Genomic DNA, 18,794 nt, shown 5'->3' with positions numbered 1-18,794 from the left:
GTCATTTATTTCAGAAATGTTTTCAGCCTGTTGGAACAACTGTTTTTACCAGCTAGAATGAAGTGGCTGACCCATCTTAAAGCAGATGACTTATGTTTAGACATTCCCTGAAATCTCTTAAAACTCAGCCTCACCACAGCCTCTCTTAGAAAAATATCTGGGTTGTGTTTGGGTAATTTTTTCATCAACCAAAGGGAAATATCTTGGTGGAGACGCAGAATTTTATTTTAAAACTACAAAAATCTGCAGAAGGACAGGTGGTAAAGTTGCTCAAACCCACTGATCTTTTTTTAAACTACAGTTCATTGCTTTCTATCATCAGGAGTATCTTTAGTATGTTTACAGTTGATAGTGTAACTCACCATTAACCTGTATATCAGCCAGACCCATACTTGCAGCAATTATTTTCACCGAATGATAACATTTTCTTTTTAATTAAACTTCATTCTAGTGGACAACATTAGTCTGACAGCATATTTTCCCAACTGTGACATAAAAAACTCCACTCTATCTGACTCCACTGACTTGCAGAAGCAGAACCCAAAAGTGAAGGATTTCTACTTTCATTTGCCCTTCAACCTCCACAAGGACACTACTCCCAAAAGCTGAAAATAAGCATGAACAGATCTTCCTGATATGGGCATCTCTACCAACATCTGGCCTGGGATAACTGATTTATAATACAATGAGGTGTCAAGAAAGACTCTAACTCAAGCATAACTTATGTATCCACACAAGGCTAGAACTGAAATAACTAAAATTGTACCTAATTTACTCCTTTAAGATTATTCATATCCTGTTTTGATTTAACTTACAGCTATGTTAAACTGAAATAGGATACTCATAATCAGAAATTAAAGAGTATATTCGCATACTAAAATAACTAAAGGTGTTAAATTACTTCTAATTTCAGTTATTTCAGTTCCAGACTGTGCATAGACAAGCTCTTCAGAGATGAAGCCATAAAAATACTCTGAATTACACTATCCTGTCTGAAAGAAACAAGCAGCAGAGAGATAACTGACTAGAAAAACAAACCCCCGCAAAAAACAAAACCAAAACCTCCAGCTAAGTTAGATTTTTAAATCCACCTCTATTTATGGGATGTGACCCCAGGCATGTTGTCTTTCCTAAAGACAACTTTTTCCTTTACACAGAAAGAAGAAGGGGAAAAAAAAAAACCAAAAAAGAAGCTATGCATGGATAACGAGAGGCTTTATTTAATATCTCAATTGCTCCTGCAACTGAAGCTCTGCCAAAGATTTCTGTTACCCCTTTTTCTCCTCCTCAGGGGACAGTGACAACAGCATTTTCAATAGCAAAACAACAGATGAGACTCAGTTAAAGAAAACAAGATAGTTACAATTCTGGTCCCGAGTGTCCAAGGGAATTTCAAAACATTACCAGGAATTATTCAGAGTTTGATGTCTTATTGAGTATTGCAAGTATAAGGCTTCTCTCCCCACCCCAAGCTTGACCTTTAGTCCCTGAATCCATCAGTGCATGCTCTGAGAACTATTAAATGATTTTTAAGGTTATCTAGGTAGATAAGCATGGACTAAGTATCAAAATAACATACTAGATGAGGACTAGAATCCTGAGTGCAGGGATCAGATCCAGGAAATCTACTGCAAGAAAACATGGATTTAGTATTTACTCTCAGTACCTGGAAAAGCATCAGATTCAACATCAAATTGTTTTCCCCAAATGTACAAGCAATTGCTTGTTTCCATGAGAATCATTCTTTGCAGACATTGAACATAACACAAGTAATAATCCAGAATGGCTGTATCACCTGCACTCCAAGGTACTGTCCAGTAGAACTTGACCTATATAAAGTGTTAGCAGGCAGTACAATGCCCTCAAGACAAATTGCACCGTGCAGAATTGGTGTTTACATGTGATGCAATCACTGCAGCTGGGACTGTGGTACCACTGACTCTCTTACAACACGAAATGAGTGAAAGAAGCTGCCTGCTGCCTACACTTTCTGCAATTGCCTGGTGCTTGGTTATCATATGGCAGTAATTCCAGCGTTATGCTTGAATGCTGACCAGAAACAAGCAGCTGAAAGTCTGTGAGTGTGAACATCCTGCATGCCTCAACCCCACTGAGCTCCACAAAAGCTGCAGATGCACCAGCACCACCAGGCCTCAGCCCAGGTCTGCAGCAGGATGGGGGCTCTCAGCAGCAGAGGTGTCCTGGTTGTGCACAGCACAGCTGGCGTGGCGCCCTTCTCAGGATGCAGGCACATCTCCCATCCTCCAGCTCAGACAGCTGCACACAGCCTCTGGCACACTTCTCTTCACGTCTCACATGTGTTGCTGGGCCACACAGTCCACATCTTCTTTCTCCACACTGTGTGCAGGTGAAGGAAGGAAATAACACAACCAATGGCAACATTTCGACTTCACCTAATAAAAATGTATCACAGCAGCCTTTCCATCTAAATTAGGGGGCTTATTAGCCTTTGGGATCTTAAAAATTCAAGTTACACTCGTGCAACTCTTGTAGTATTACCAATAACTGCTGCAATTAATGCACATGAGGAATATCAGGCAAATCTATGAGGACTGTAAAGTTAAAAAACTGCTCCAGCCTGAATTTTTTGCTTCTGTTATCAATAGCTTAATTTATTGCAAATTTGTGACTTTTTTGAAGAAACAAATCAAGAATTATAAATAAAAGCTAACACTATTATTGATATGCCAGCATTAGTTCTGATATTATAAACAATAGCCATGAGTGTATAATCCAGCAGAAAAGGGGGCTGAATTTTAATAGACATGTTAACAACATCTGTCAGCATTTATTGCCCTATTGTGACCACGTAAAGAGCCTTATTGGCAGAAAGTGTAAGTGAGGAAACCTGCTATGCTGTTGTAGCCTGCCATTCTCCTGAAATATCACTCTGCTCAGGAGAAGTTAAAGGTATACTAATTATAAAAAGAAATAAATAAAAATACAAGAGAAAGACTCCTCCAAGCCATGTCACGTGGTAGAGAAACAAGCAAGTTCTGCAGCAAGCCAAGATTTTCTTCTACTCCTTGATTTTTGCATAAGAATCTTCTAAAACATTTTTATTATAATTAATAAAACTGAAGCCCACAGTGAGGAATGCAAGAACATAACAAAGAAACAAAAGCAAACAGAAGAAAAAAACCACCCTCAGAACATAGCAACAAACTACATCTCCTCTCAGCAGCATCCAGAGGGAAGTACCCCATGCCCTCATGCTCCTCAAGGAGATTTTGCAGGGCCCCAGGATCATCTTTTCTGAACCAGAAAAACTGTTCTTAAATCTGAGACCAAGAAAGCATGCTCCTTTCTGTCTCTCTCTCCCTCTTTTTAAACTCAGCAGTAATCTTACTGCCATACTGGTAAAAACATCAAGCAGGCTTGTTTCCTGTTTCAATGTTATTCTTGAAGTGGGCTGCAGTAAGAATCTGATTTTCATTGGGCTATTATTATTTGCAGCTGTGTGACCTTTTTAACCCTCTTTTAAAAGTGACATTTCAGCCTTCAACCTCAAGCTGTCTAAATGTTGCAGGGTTTTCAGGCCTCTGATTAACAGAGGAAAGAGAACCAATAGGGAGGTGTATACTACAATGTGTCTAATGCAGGTCAATGCACCCATCCTGCCATTTGCACAAATGAGTAATTACTCTCTTATAAGCAACCTGTTTGTTGAAATTAATCACCTGGGTTCATGCTTGCAAGACAGGTTTCTTCAGCCTGGTGTGACCAAGGTCACTGAGATTCCCAAATACAGGTACAAAACACACGGTCTCTAGCGTGAGCACAGTATGCAGAGACATGAGCAATAAATGAAGCATCACCTATTTTTTAGGGTCATGTTTAAAAATGTTTAAAAAGTGAGAGGAGACATGGTTACAATGCGCTTGTGAATAGCAAAGAACCCAGTCAATGTATGCAGCATTCTGAACTGCTGGTCATGGCTATTCAGCACAGTGCTATTTATAGATAATTAGAACTTTATTAGAAATGTATTAAGACTTGTTGGTTTTGGAAGTGTAATACATGCAGGGTTAATGCCTACGGTTGTTCCCAATATGTACTTGCTTGAGCAAAGCCAGTTTGAAGCAGCATTGTGCTGGAACAGTGCACGGTGGTTTTTCTCAGCGTGGGCTTTTCAGTGGAAGTGCTTGTTTTCTGAACTAGCACCACACTTTCCACATGCAGGCATACAGGGCTCATTATCACAGCCCTGCCTGCTTCAGCTGCTACAACGAAGGGTCTGTCAGCATTTCCATTAGAAACCCCCTGGTTTCAGGATTAAAGCATTTCCAAATGGTTCTGGATGTTGGAAAACAATTTGTGTCCAGAGTACCCAAGAAGGACTTTAACACGATGCACATTTGAGCTGGGGCTTGAGCCCTTGCTGGTACTCCAGTGATGTTTTTGGGATTGTATTTATGACATTTATGTGTGGAAAAACACTCAGCTTGGTCCTTTACTCATTTATTTCAAAGGAAGAGAGGCCCATAAATCTTCAGGCAGAGCTGAGTGCTCTCAAAAAGCAGTTGATGTGTGAATTGCCTCAACAGCAAGCAGCCTTCCTTCGGTCTTTCCCCATGGCTGGCATCTGTGAAGTCACTAGCCACTGACACGCTTCAGGATCATTTGCAAAAGGAGTATCAAAAAGCTTCTTTTTTCTTGCTTCCAAACACCCTAGTTCTTTTTAAATGGCCACAGGGTTTACTTATTGCTTGCCCAAACAAAATCCAGTGCTGGAAAGGTTCCCCAGCAATTCTAAGGTTTTGTCCTTTCTCTCTAAACCTGGATATATATACAGATATATCCATTCACCTTCAAATCAACCAAGGGAGTTTTTGATCCCGCCAATTTAGCATTTGTCCGCTGAAACCCACTGTTTCTGTTATCAAACAAGGCCAAACAGCTGCTTCCTGAATTTCTTCTGCTTATGCAAAGCTGTTTTCTTCTCAAGAAAGAGCATAACTGGGGATAACTAAAAGAATATGAGGCAAATATTGGATACTTCAAAATGGAACAAGAATGAATGCTGGAAAACTCTGGAATTAAAGAGGGTGGGGGGAGTACAGGGAGAAATAACCACAAGGGAAATAGAAAAGAGAAAGGCAGTAGAAGGACTGCAAACCACTGGGCTGAGGAAGAGGAGGAGAGTAAAAGGATACCTCTGAAAAAGAAACCCAAAATAGAAAGCAGATGATCTACTGCCTTCCCACGTAGCAGCAGCATGAGAGCCCAACACTGTGTATCAGCCATGCAAGTATTTGGTAGAGGGCACAGTTTGTCCTCTGCACTGGATGATCAGTCTCTCAGGTCTAGTGGAAACACACGAGTCTAAACGATTACATTTCTGGGACTCCCCATTTCAGTATAGGAAACCCATCACAGATTCACTTGCTAGAGTGCAAATGGATTTGCTGCTTTACAAAAATGGCCACAGAGTTACTAAGCACAGGCCACAGAAGACATAAATGGAAATAGGAGAACAGAGGCGAAAAGTGACTTTAAAATGAAAACACACCAAAAAACCCCCCCAAAAAACCCTTTTGAAAACAGTTCATGAAAGTTATCTCAGCACAGAAATATTCTATAGGAGAAAAAAGATCTTTATAGGGCAAGATGGCTATTACTTCAACTCTGGAAAAACACTTTGAGGAATAATGTGGTTATTTTGCGCTCTGTGATTGGCCAAACAGGGCCAGCCTAACCTGGAAATGGCCCAGGCTTGTAGTTCTGCAACTGTCCCTCACTGATGGCATTTGCAGAATAACCCTACTACCTGCTGTTACAAGTCTGAAACCACATGAGAGACCAGACTGGAACCTCGCTGACAGCACAGAGGTTTGCTTAACAGTACAAGCAGCAGCACAAGCTATACCATGCTAAGGGAAAGGAGCTATTCAACAACAGTGTTTCACACACCAACAGACAGAAACAACACCTGAAGCACTTCTCCATTTTCCCTATATGCAATTTTTCTGCCTTCCAATGCTCGAAATTCAACAGTTAATCCAGACCTACTGAAGTAAAACCAGTATCTGGGTTTGTGGACCTGACAAGTGTTAGGGAGAACATCATATATCTGTGGATAGCCAAACAGCAAATGAATGTCAAGTTTATCTCACCGTGAACAAATACTGTCATTGTCCTGTATCGTCAGACTTTTAACTGAAGTGCTCATGTCAGAAGACTAAGTTAGACATGAGGGTCTTGAAAGGGGGGGAAGGAAGGAGGGAAGGATGGAAGACAAAAGGGGGAGGGAAGAGGAGGAAAAGTGGGAGGAGAATGGGGAAAAGCGGAAGAAGGAAAGGAAGGAAGGGGAAGAAGTGACAGAAGGGGAAAAAGGAAGAGAGGAAATGGAAAGAAAGGGAGGAAAGGGAGAAAAAGGAGGAAAAGGAATAAAGGGAGGCAAGGGAATAGAGGGAGGAAAGAGAAGGGAGGATGTGCTACGTTAAAAGCAAGACTGAAAGATCAAATGCTTTAAATGGTGTGCTACAAAAGGACTCTATTATTTTAAAAGCTTTAACACTGAGGCTTCTTTTACCATTTGATAATTTTGATACATTTTGATAATATAGTGTATAATATAATGTACTGGATGTACATGGTGATAATACAGCCCTTATTTAGGTCACTGTCCATCTCACAAATTGTTCTGCTCAAAGGAAGGTGGCAGAACTGCAAAACAACTGCAGTAACACAAGTGGCAGGAATCTTGCTTTGAGAGACCACCATTAACATCTAGCATTTTAAAGGAAAAACATATTTGCTCTGTTCTTTATGAGCAAGTCTTGGCTTCTCCCTCTACATGACAGGGTCCCTTGGGGCAAAGCATGTGCACAAAGAAGTTAAAACCACCATTAGCTGAAATCAATATTTACTACCAAAATCTTGAAAGATTTAAAGGAGAAGATACATGCAGAGAACACCATTCCAGGTTCGTGCAGTCATTACTAACATGGATCTGACAGCACCCACTCTCCCTCACTACCAATTTTTGGTGGGTTACACACTTAAATATCACTTCAGTGTGATATTTGATTAATTACAAAGTTGCTAATAATATAAGAATGGTCAGCTTAGAGTTGTATTTACAGTTATTTTTCAGGCAAAGGGATAAGAAAGAACAGAAAATCCTTAGCCCATGAGGAAGTCTTCCCCAGTTTTCATTCATCTTCAAAAGGTTACCAATAATAAGTGAGGTGAGCAGTCTGTCTTCTACAAATCCCTTCACAAGCACAGCCCCATTCCCAGAGCTGTGGCAGTCACTGTGCTTCATGTCCATGGTTCCTACACCAAGAGGATTATTGTGGGTGTATTAAAGAAAAACAATGAGTCTTCAGATCAGCTTCACAAGTTAAGATGGTTCACCATGCCTATTGCTATGAAACAAACAAACAAAAAAACTACTTCAAGAAAAGCCAAGCATCATGCGCTGGAGAAGATCTCCAGGAAGCCTCCAAAGGGCAGAAAAGGCAACTGCAACTGTGGTGAGAGATGAAGCCCATGAAGCAGAGGGTGTCAATGATGAACTCCCAGTAACATCTGGCAAATAACCTAATCTTTTGGGACTTTCCAATGCTGGCAGATAAGTGTGTTGTCCGTCCCTTCAAAGGCTGACCTCATTTCTATCCTTGGGTTAATGGCATGCAAAGCCCTCTGCTACACTTACTTTTTCACTCTTACCTCTGCCCTGAACAGTTATTATTAAACACCAAACAACTTTGCCTATTGTTGTAGTCTGCATACAATTTAATTAAGAGTTTTCCCTCCAGGAATAATATTGACTGAAGGTTTTGTAGGGTTGTTTTGCGTTTTAAGTGTACTGTAACTGCAGTATGCTAATTGTTTTGGTTTACGATACACAAATAGATAAAAGAATTCACCTAAGTTGCATGCAAATAAACACTTGGATTTCCAAAGGGAAGGAAGGAAAAAAAAAAAAAGAAAGCATAAAAGATATCCTGGGGGAAACAACAACACAAGGCTGCTTAGCTGACTTTCATACCAGAAGCAGTTAGGGGCTTTAAAAGCTTTGAAAATTCTGCCAGCCCAAATTTTCCTTCCATATTTTATTTTATAAAATAATCCCTAAACAAAAACCCTGCAAACAAACTTAAACATTTTATAGATAAAACTCTGCAATTCTGTATATTTAAAATAATTTTAAACTAAAACCAATCTCACTTTTTATGCTTTTTTTTTCTTTATAGTTAACATACAAGACAGTTTAAGATTTTCATTACATAGAAAAATGCGGCTATTAATAAATTAGCTACAAGCCATTAATTATTAATCTTCCCCAATTTTTAATTGCCTTTTTTTAAAGATTTTTTTTTTTTAATTTGGGAAACTTCTCTCTCTGCAAAATGACCATGAAAAAATCCTGAATCAAACCTTCACCGTTCAGTTTCTAGCCATAAGATAAAACCCTCCGAGGAAACAAATCTCTGCTGAGAACACTAGTAGCCCACAGATCCCCTCAGGCAGTACTCAGCACTAGAGAGTTTTAGACACTAAAAACTGACAACAGGGCTGTTCTTTTCAGCCCTGACAAATCAAGGGCAGACTGAACTGCAACACTTTAAACTTTGTACATGTGATGGTTCTCACATCTCAAATCCACTCACTTTATCTTCAGACACGTTTCTCACCAGTCATATAACTAGTTTCACTAAACACAGTGTAGCAATCTATTTCAGGTAAGTTTCATTTGGATTTAGGCTTATCCATATGTTTTTAAGAAATCAAAGATGCAAAAATCATTCTGCTGTTAAAATGCCTTCATAAAAATAAGAGGGCCTGAGTTCTGAGACTGGGTTAAAAAGCTGCTTCTAAATCAACCATTGCATTGAATACAGCACAATGTATTTAGAATTTGAAAGGGCAATACACAAATAAAGCAGTAAGCATAGACTGCCTTGAACTAATAACCTAGAAAAACATATACTCAAAGAAGCTGCAGACATTAGAACAATAGTTTATATTTTCACAGAATCATAGAATATTTGAGTCAAAAAGTACATTTAAAGGTCATCTAGTCTCCAACCCCCTACAATAAAGTAGGGACATCATCTACTAGATCAGAACCCCTCCAACCTGACCTTGAATATTTCCAGGGATGGGACATTCACCACCTCTCTGGGTAATCTATCCCAGTATTTAATCATCCTCCTTATGGCTACTCTAGATTGATCCTTTTTCAGTTTAAAACCATTAACCCTTGTCCTCTTGCAACAGCCCCTGCTAAAAATGTTGTCCCCATAAGTTGTGGCCCACTTACACCTTACAACCTCCTCCTTATGGAGGTTGCTTGTGAAACTGAAGTCTTCCAGCTTATTGAAAGAGTTAAAACCATGAACTAGAAGAATGAATCACAATAGTTAAGGAAAGCCTTTTAGGGGAAGCAGGGCAGGTATTTCAGACTCAGTCTTCTGGAGTACCAGCAGCACCATCAGCAGTCACAGAACACTGTCCCTGCAGGTGTCACCAGCAAACAGTGCTGTGCTGCAGGCACAGCTGCTCCCAGGGCTCTGAAATCAGCCACTACCAAAGCCCAGCACCAAAAACCCCAGGAGCAATGCCCTGGGCTGGCTGGCTCAGCAGAGCAGCCCCTCTTCCCCTGTCATGAGGCTGGTGGCAGAGTCCCCTACAACATCTCCTTGCACTTAGCGCTGGAGAGAAGGCTGAGGACCATCTGCCCCAGCAATTCAGGTACCTGATTTGGAAAGGGAACAGAATGGCCCACAAACTGCTTGGCAGACATCCAAAACAAAACAAAAAGCCCAAACCATTCCGTGCTGCTCCCCCCGCCCTCCTGCAGACCCCCCAGCTAGGCTCTGGCTGCCTGCTCTGCCCTGGATGTGTCCACAACCCTTGGGTCAAGCTTTTCAACCATTAAAGATCTGGACCGAGGAGAGGGGCTAACTTTGATGGGAAGCCAACACAGGTCTTCAAAGGCTTTTCTGCAAATATATGCTTTCTTTGAGCACAGAAATGGTGATCCCTCTACTCTCCTTGGATGAGAATGCTCCAGAAGTGCTCCTGAGGGTCAGAGGTGCTCTTCCAGTCCCCAGCACTAGCAATGCCCTGCAAATACATTTGCTGCATGTGAGACAAGTCTGCCTTCCTCTCAATACCCAGAAGAGCAGATCAAACATCAGCATCTCAGAGGAGCTCCAGGATTGTCAGAGACATGCCAAAGCCCATGGCTGAGGCTGTCCTGTTCCCTGGCTGGGGAGATGGGATGGATCCTATCCTGACACTCTCATGAGCCCCCTGAGATTCTCGCCCCCAGGGACACCTCCGTGGTGCCTGACATCGAGCTTTTCTGGTGATCTCCACTGGAGAGCAGAAGCACAGCCCAAGGCACTTGTGGGGATGCTGCTCAGCTACTACTCCCTTGGGAGCACTCCACGGCTCTACACAAACCCAGACAGGTTATACACAGCCTGTGTACTTCTGCCTACTCAGACCTCAAGCCCTACCTCAAGGAATGAGAGATTTGGGATGCAGAAGGGACATAAATGCAGTTATTGCTCCACTGGCACTTGACAAGAAAGGGACATCCGACGTGGGCTGCCCCTCTGTCCTCAACTAATGCAGCGAGTGCAAAGTGAACTGCTACCAGTGGTTGGGCAGGAGGATGAGTCTGCCATCCAGAATCAGCTGAACCAGCACTTATCATTAGGCAAATATCCATGCAAACTATGGGAGACCCTCCCAGGAGCAGAGAAAGAGTTCTGCACTCCAGGAGTGACTGTGCTTGTCTGTGTGCACAGACATGCAACTCTGTGGGCTAGGTAAGAGAGTGAAAAGGGAACTTTCCTTTCCTCCTACAGGAATGCAAGTACCCCCCAGCAATATAAGTCTCCAGAAATCTTCTCAGAACACTGCTGTATCACGTTTTAAAAATCAGCCTTCCTGGCCCATGGATTATTGCCTCAGTGAAGGAGGCAGCACATCAAAATGAAGCAATTCCTGATCAGTGACTAGCCACACATTTCTGGCAGAGACCAATCCATAACTACAAACAAGAACCTTAAAAACTAGCACATATGAAAAAATTACTACTTTTCCCTACAAGAAGGAGGCGACGTGAGGGGTAATTCTCTGTAGGCTGTACATTCACAATCTGTGAACTACTCACAGCAACTTATAACACACTGCAAGTGTAAAGCGGTGAAATTCAAACATCTCTGAAAACCACAGATTTGTAACTTGTGCTTGTGTAAATACACAGCTTTCAAGCCTCAGCCGTCCTGGCCATAGCTCTTCTGGGAAAAACGAAAAAATCTTGGCTAAGATTTTCAAGAGCAAGCGGTGATACTGAGCGCCTCCAGTTTTTATGTATCCAATCAGAAATACTTTAAATGGCTTCATTTTCAACTCCTGCTGCACACACCCTCTTCCAATTATATCCCTTTAGGGAATATTTATCTTTGAGGGTAAGCAAATAAGGAAAAGTCAGACACATCCACATTATTTTGTTCATTCTTCCCTCAGTAGTCTCTCTAAGACAAAGTAATACTATGCCAAAATTATAGACAAGAAGCTAAAGAACGCACTTTTAAGGACAGATTTTAATTCTTTTTAACATAGCTGAAAGATCCTTGCAATCACAATTAACTGCAATTAGTTTCATCTGGAAGATTCTAGCTTACATGTTCTATCCCAAGTCATGCAAAGTTGGTGGCAAAGTCAGGAAATAAATACATATATATTTATAGTTACAATGTACTGATTAACTACAAGATCATTATTTTGGGAATGGACTGCATAGACTGATCTGCCTTTTTGCATTTTTAATTAATATAATTTATCTCATTTTGAACTAGGGTGCAGAGAATTATGACTAACGAATACTTTGTATGAGAACTTAAAATAGAATTTAAAAAAAATTTTAAAGCTATTTCAACATATAATTGCCTAATTTTCCAAAAAGAGAATTTAGTACATAAGTTGTTTTGAAGGTCTAGCAAGTATATGAATACATAATTCCTTTTCCCTTCCTCACAAGAAGAAAAAATCACCATTTTACAAAAGAGATTTGTACAAAGACAGTGAAAAACATAGCCTTATTTTGAAAGTAGTCCAAATGTAAGCATTAACATTTCCTAATAATATAGATACTATAATCCACTAAAATAACCCAAAAAAAACCAAACAAACAAAAAAAACCAAACAAAAACCACCACCATAGAGAATCACTAAGCCCACTAAGCCTACTGCCATCTACGTACCTGTAAAACAACCATGCTAGAGATGTCTTCCACCAGCTGCCCAGATCTATGTACATAGTACCTATGCTATAGAGGCAACACAGTCAGAAAATAAAGGCACAGCTGAGCTGGCAGGGTCCCAGGGAGGAAGATTTGACAGGGTAGTAATATCAGTGACTGCCTCCAGCAAAGGGAGGCTTACAAATACAGGCTTCAGTATCTGGAAAGGCAGTGCACTTTTTGAAAGACACTTTGATCCTAAGCACTTGACAGGTCCTCTTGGTTTATCATCTACCTCCAATCAGTCACCTGAGGAGTCAGGAGTTTTCTCAGAAAGCCATATTACTGCAGGATACTCCTTTCCAAGTATATGCTAATGATATGAAGGCCATTAAGTCTATATACTCTAGTGGTCATAATCTTGTGTGACATAGTATCCAATATTTTTATAGGTAAGGCTAAGTTTTCTTCACAGAAAGAGATATTTTTATGGACAGCTACAGAAACTGACTAATGCTTTTGCCTTTATCAATGCCACAAATAGCTTTTTGAATATTAATGCTGCTAGATTTTCTTTCAAGACAGTCAGTGGCAATTATAAATAGGTGCTATTATCTTCTCATGTGTCAAAACAGGCAAAAAAATATTTAACACACATTTTGGTTGATCATCCAAATAATACGATTCTTTGCATAATTCTGCAGAATAAAAAATATTTGGGGAGCTTCAAGAACAAACAGGATTGTCATGAATCTCCTTCCAAGCACTACCATCCATCTCCTCTAGCAAACTCATATGCTACACTCGCCTCCTTCTCCCTCATGTTCTCCATTCTCAAGCATTGCCTTGGAATGCTGGAATGAAGAAGCATCTGATCATTCATTTTGCATTTATGTATATTAAAGTTTATTTCATGGAGTTTTGTATTACATCATAGCATGCACTTGCATGCTATGTACACAGTCTGCTATGAACTTTTTGTTGTTACAGTGTTTAAAAAAAATAAGGTTCATCTCCAAGGCACTTTGATACTACACTAATACCTCTCATGTTTTCTTGGCTGGCTTGTAGACTTAAATAGTTATCTCCTTTATGCAGGCAATTGTGAGAAAAGAAGCAGCAAGATATCTCTACCCATGTAAGAACATCTGGGCTAACTAACAAATCTGAAATGCAAGGGTCTCTTCTGGTATCATATCACAAATAACAAAAGACATATGTGGAGATACAGGCTGCATCTTTTACGTGAAGTCAACCTGAAAAAATTCCATTGAGGGTTACCTAAGCGCTAACAAATATAAAAGAACAAAGATCGATACATTGAAAGCTTATTTCATTTCAATCATTTGTTTGTGAGATGCATTCACAGGTTGTCTTTCTTCCAGCACTAATGCTTAGCTCTTTAAGTAGACTCTGTATTTTTCTTTATAGATTTCAATATTAGGTACAAGGACTGAAATGAATCCCTTTGGCAAGCAAGTGTCAGAGCAAAGGAAAAAAAACCTGACATTTTGGTCCCTAATACTAACAAGAAACTAAAGGAAAGTAGTTGATTTTTAAGGAAGTATTTGCTGTCTTCTTTTCTTAATGTCTTTCTCTAGCAATCTCATTCTCATCCCTATATTTTCCTACTGAAAAAGAAAAAAGAAACTGAAACCACAGTGAAATAATATTTGGGTGAAGGAGTTTGTGTCACAGAGTTCAGAGGAGAACTCAAGAAATTTTTGGGTTTCAAGCTCAGGGCTGGTTTTAGGGAATTTTATAGTTCCAGGTCAGCTCTTCAGTTCACAGTCAGTGATGTGACTGACAATGAAATCCGTTCTGAAGGAGTTGGGACAACATTAGTGAGGTCATCAAAACTTCCAAACAGAACATGGAACCCAAACAGCCCAACCTCATTTCAAGAGAGGTCAAGTTCATTTCACCACTGAATATGACTCCATATTTGGGAAGCGGGGAGGAAAAAGCAAAGAAAATAAGACCACATATATGCTGGGAAAGATCTCTTCTTGCCTTCATCCCTTCTCACAAAGCCAGTATAGCTTGTGCTTTTTGATGGAAGGCTGTAATCGTGTTCTAAATCACATTTGGTAAAACAATTATTTCTAATTTAAATCAAATCCCTTTTGAAGGCTTTACCAGAGCAGTTCTGCCTGCAGATCTACCATAACAGAGTCTGGGTAGCAAGACTAGTTCAGGCACTTAGGAATAGAGCACAAACCTGCAAACGCACATCCACCATGGACTGATTTTACAGTAACTTTTAAAGCAGCGTGGCTACAATCTTGCCAGGCTACTCATTTTGGTGTGTGAAAATCCCTTTGGTGTTTTCCAGTTAATAAGGATGAAAGGAGAGGAAAAAAAAAAAAAAGAACAGAACATGGGAAAAAATTATAGGGCTGCATAGGCAGCCTCGAAGGAACATGGATTGAAGAACCTTTGAAGTACCCAATTCTAAAATGAGATCATATGAGAATTTTTTCAAGCAATAAAAATGAAGCCTCAGAAACAAGTGTAAGTTACAGCCTGAAGTGCTTTATCACAGCTCCATGAACCCTCTTCCATAAACCCTAGTTCTTTTAAAAGTTCATTTGCTTCAAGGAAAAATTGAATTGACTGTGGGGGAATGAAAGGGCAGGAGGTATCTTTAGTTTACCAGAGGTGTGTTGATAAATAAGGCATGTACATCTCATGACATCAAAGTCATTTAGTGGAGAAGAGCTGTCTCCTGCCACTCTGCAAGAAGGCATTTTCCACTTGGGGATTAGAGCAAACACCAGTGCCTTATGTGCTTCTTCAACAAAACTCCTGCCCTCTGGAGAGCAACCCCTTCAGCTTAGTAACACACCTATAGGTATGTAAAATCTACTGTGGCCTCAAAAATTATGCCTGGGCTAATGCTGCACCACACAAAATAGCCAAAGCTGATTCTGAGGGAATGTGGCTGTTTACACAGCACAGTGCAGAGCTGCACCAGCTCACATCGTGGAAGTAATATCAACACAACCGTGTTCTTGAGCTAATCAGCCACATCTTTCAGTGGAGCTCAACACAAAACTCAGCTGATGGGGATGTGCCCCTTCCAGACAGAACTCTGCCCATCACACCCATCTGAGAGGTTTCTATGACACTCACATGATCATCCTGGCTTTAAGCATCCTCAGCCTGTCCATCTCAGTCAGTCATTCCAGACCTCCTCCACAGTCAACAGAGGGAAATAGGCACATGAACACTATCCACTTGATATGGACATCTCTATTAAGAAGAGAGGAATCATGAGCTAGAATTGCCAATTTCTCACTGCTAGCTTTGAAAGAACACTGTAGGATTAACTCAGGCACCACGTAGATACCAGTCAGAAAAACCAACTCTTTCACACCCAGTATTGCCACAAATGTCTGAGCTAGAATAATGCTGTCTGCCTGGCTGAGGAGTGCTATTCATATTTATAAAGCACTGATAAAGGAGAAAATCAGAAACTGTTCGATAGGTCACTTTTTCACAGCTGGATTGAGTTTTGCTGTCACCAGAGCAGAAGGCTGACTCCAAATTCCTCACTTCATACAAGTGACACCACCTGGCCATGGGCCTGGCTAGAACCAGCAAGAGGAAATACCCTACACCATCCCATGTGAAAGGAATGCCTCACCGTATCATGATGACCTCCAGAATGACACCACAACCCTCCAGCTGACCTTCCTCAGGTGGGGAACCACCATGATGCAACGTGTGGCATCCCATACTGTGGAGCCAATCCAGCACAAGAAGTAACTAAGACACTGAAAACAAGTCATTTTTTCTCCTCCTTTCCCCAAAGTACATCTGCATACAGGTAACAAGTGTGCAAGGTACCACCTTGAGATATCAACTGAGCATGTGTGCTATTGCATACAGAAGTTACTTTTAAATAGATTAAAATGATAATCATATCAATATAGCTTGTGCTGGGAACTGTAATAAATTCAAATCTTAAATTCTGTTTCCAGGTTTGGTGGCTCCAAGTTCTTTTTTAAGACCCAGATTTTGTATCCTATACAGGCAGCTATTTGTTAAGCAGCTTTAAAATGACCCACAAAAGCCCTGGGAAGAAATATAGTTAGGCAGCAGGAGCAGAGAAATTTTTCAGCTCAGAGACTTGCTCTGAGCCATTTAGAGATCTTTTCTGATTTTACAAATGAGAGAAGAAGCACAAATTTAAAAATTATACAAATGCTGGACCATTTGTTTTGGGAGATTTAGAAAAATGAAGCCTTTAAATTCAATACTTCAAGTTTTAAAAGATTCCATCCGGGGTAGTTGTTACAGTAGGTTGACCTCATCCTCTAAGGCAACTTTCCCTCTCTGTTCCTAAGCCTTGTAACACCCTGCAAGCCCCAAGGGCACCCCTGCAGCAATCTTTGGAGAAAGAAAGACAGAGAGAGAAAGTTGTCCTTGGATTTATTTAGCGAGAAAGAGGCCAAATCTGGGACAGGGAAAAAGGTTTGCATAGAGACCGAGCTCTTGTGGATTTGTACAATCATCCATGCACATGGAATATATTGAACCTTGAACCTAAACTAAGGTCAAGCAAGTTTAAGGCTTGATACAGATGTTTCACAGAACTCTGGTAAATGAAGGTGAATGTTACTGTTAAAGCAAGAGAAAAAAACAAGCCATAAAAACGGTTGGTCGCTTGTTTATTTTTCTTTTCAGTCCATTGTCGAGTTTACTTTGTCCCCCTTAAGCCCAGCACTGGTATTTCCTGCATCTGGGTGATGACAGCAATCTCTTATACACCACATAAAACAGATTTAGAAGTTTGAAAGCCATTCCTGGCCTGCTTTCTCCCCGGAAATATATCACTCCAGCACAAGGGAATATTTGCATTTTCTTCCTTTGTCTTTAATTTCAAAAACTATTGATTGTCTTCTGGTGTATAAAAAGACTAAACTGAACTAACCAAACAAAACAAAATAAAACAAACTAAAAAAATTTAAAAACAAACCAAAAATTAATTTCACTATAAGTGCAATACCAACCCTTTCATAACCAATGAGGGAGCTTTTGAGCCAACAGTAACTTTTTTTTTTTTTTTTTTTAATTAAAAAAATAGTTTACAGAAAATCCAAAGGGAAGTTCCTCAAGGACAATTAACATAATGACTTCTTCAAGAGATACTATGATCACTTGTTTTTAGCTAATTACTTGTTCTCCTTTGGCATGACTATGTTTGAAACTATGCTCAGAAAAGGGGCAAAGACCTTTCAAGTTCAAAGCCATGATGAAGTGTAGGCCGATATGGAAGAGATGCCCATTCCAATCAAGTTCTGACTAACAGTGATTTTGTCGGCTCTGAATCTAGAAAGAGTCTCAATATTTGGCAAAGTCAGGATAAATGAAAGTTTGAAAATAATTTGGAATAGTTAAAACATTTTAGGAGATTCGCAGTAAAATGCTGTAATAATAATAATCATAACAGCAACTTTTTAAAGAGCTTAGTGTAAATAAACTTTGTGCTGGATTTGGCTGGGTTAGGGTCAATTGTATTCATAATAGCTGGTATCAGGCTATGTTTTGGATCTGCTGTGGGAAAAGTGTTGATCATACAGGAATATTTTAGTTACTGCGGAGCAGTGCTGATGCAGTCAAGACTTTTCCTGATCCTCACACCACCCCACCAAGGAGGGGACTGGGGGTGCCCAAGAAGTTAGGAGGGGACACAACCAGGACAGCTGATCCCAACTGACCCAAGGGATATCCCATCCCAAATGATGCCATGCTCAGTGTATAAAGCTGGGGGAAGAATAAGGAAGAGGGGAGCATTCTGAGTGATGATGTTTGTCTTCCCAAGTCACCATTATGTTTGATGGGGCCTTGCTCTCCTGAAGACGGCTGAACATCTGCCTGCTCATAGGAAATGGTGACTGAATTCCCTGGTTTGCTTTCTTTGTCTGTGCAGCTTTTTCTTTTCTCATTAAACTATCTTTATCCCAATTCATCAGAGTTTTTTCACTTTTACCCTTCCAGTTCTCCTCCCTGTTGATGGACTGTGAGGGGCTGCATGCAGCCAGCTGCCACTTTTGAACATTACCACAAAATTTAACATTAGAAGGTGCAGAAGCAGTATTTTCTCTGTTCTACTGACAGGATACATGAGCAAAGGAACATCAGGGGAGATAAAACATCAGTATCCGAACATATTAAAACAAGACATGATGGGCCATGAAGTACTGTGTTTAGAATAGATTAAGAATGAGACAGGCTTAAAAGTTAAAACTTAAGGAAACACAAATTTACAGGAAAGAAGTTTGGTGTTCCCAAGCTAACCACTAGAGTGAGACAGTTGCAGAATTACCACACCCATTTCTGTAATTCAGATTTAAAATCTGGTTAATTTCTTTGTTTTCTCCATGTTCCCACTAAAGTCCCAGGAATCCTGGTTCCAGTTCCCGACTGGTTTGCACCTTGGGTAATCATCAGTGCCCTGATTCAGCAAAGCTCTCAACTGCATTCTTAAGTTTCAGCACACACCAGCACTCTCAGCTCTCGATTATCAGTGGGTGGTTTTCCAGATCCAGTGGA

The 18,794-nt window shown here is 40.4% G+C and overlaps 1 protein-coding gene across 1 annotated transcript in view; it reads right to left on the bottom strand.

The window, feature by feature from the left end:
• The window catches only part of CREB5 (cAMP responsive element binding protein 5), a 253,883-nt gene that overhangs the window by 211,504 nt on the left and 23,585 nt on the right, over positions 1–18,794 (bottom strand). The gene's annotated exons all lie outside the window — the stretch shown is intronic.

Source organism: Sylvia atricapilla, chromosome 1 (assembly GCF_009819655.1).
Source record: "Sylvia atricapilla isolate bSylAtr1 chromosome 1, bSylAtr1.pri, whole genome shotgun sequence".
NCBI lineage: Eukaryota > Metazoa > Chordata > Aves > Passeriformes > Sylviidae > Sylvia > Sylvia atricapilla.
This window is presented reverse-complemented; position numbering and strand designations above follow the sequence as displayed.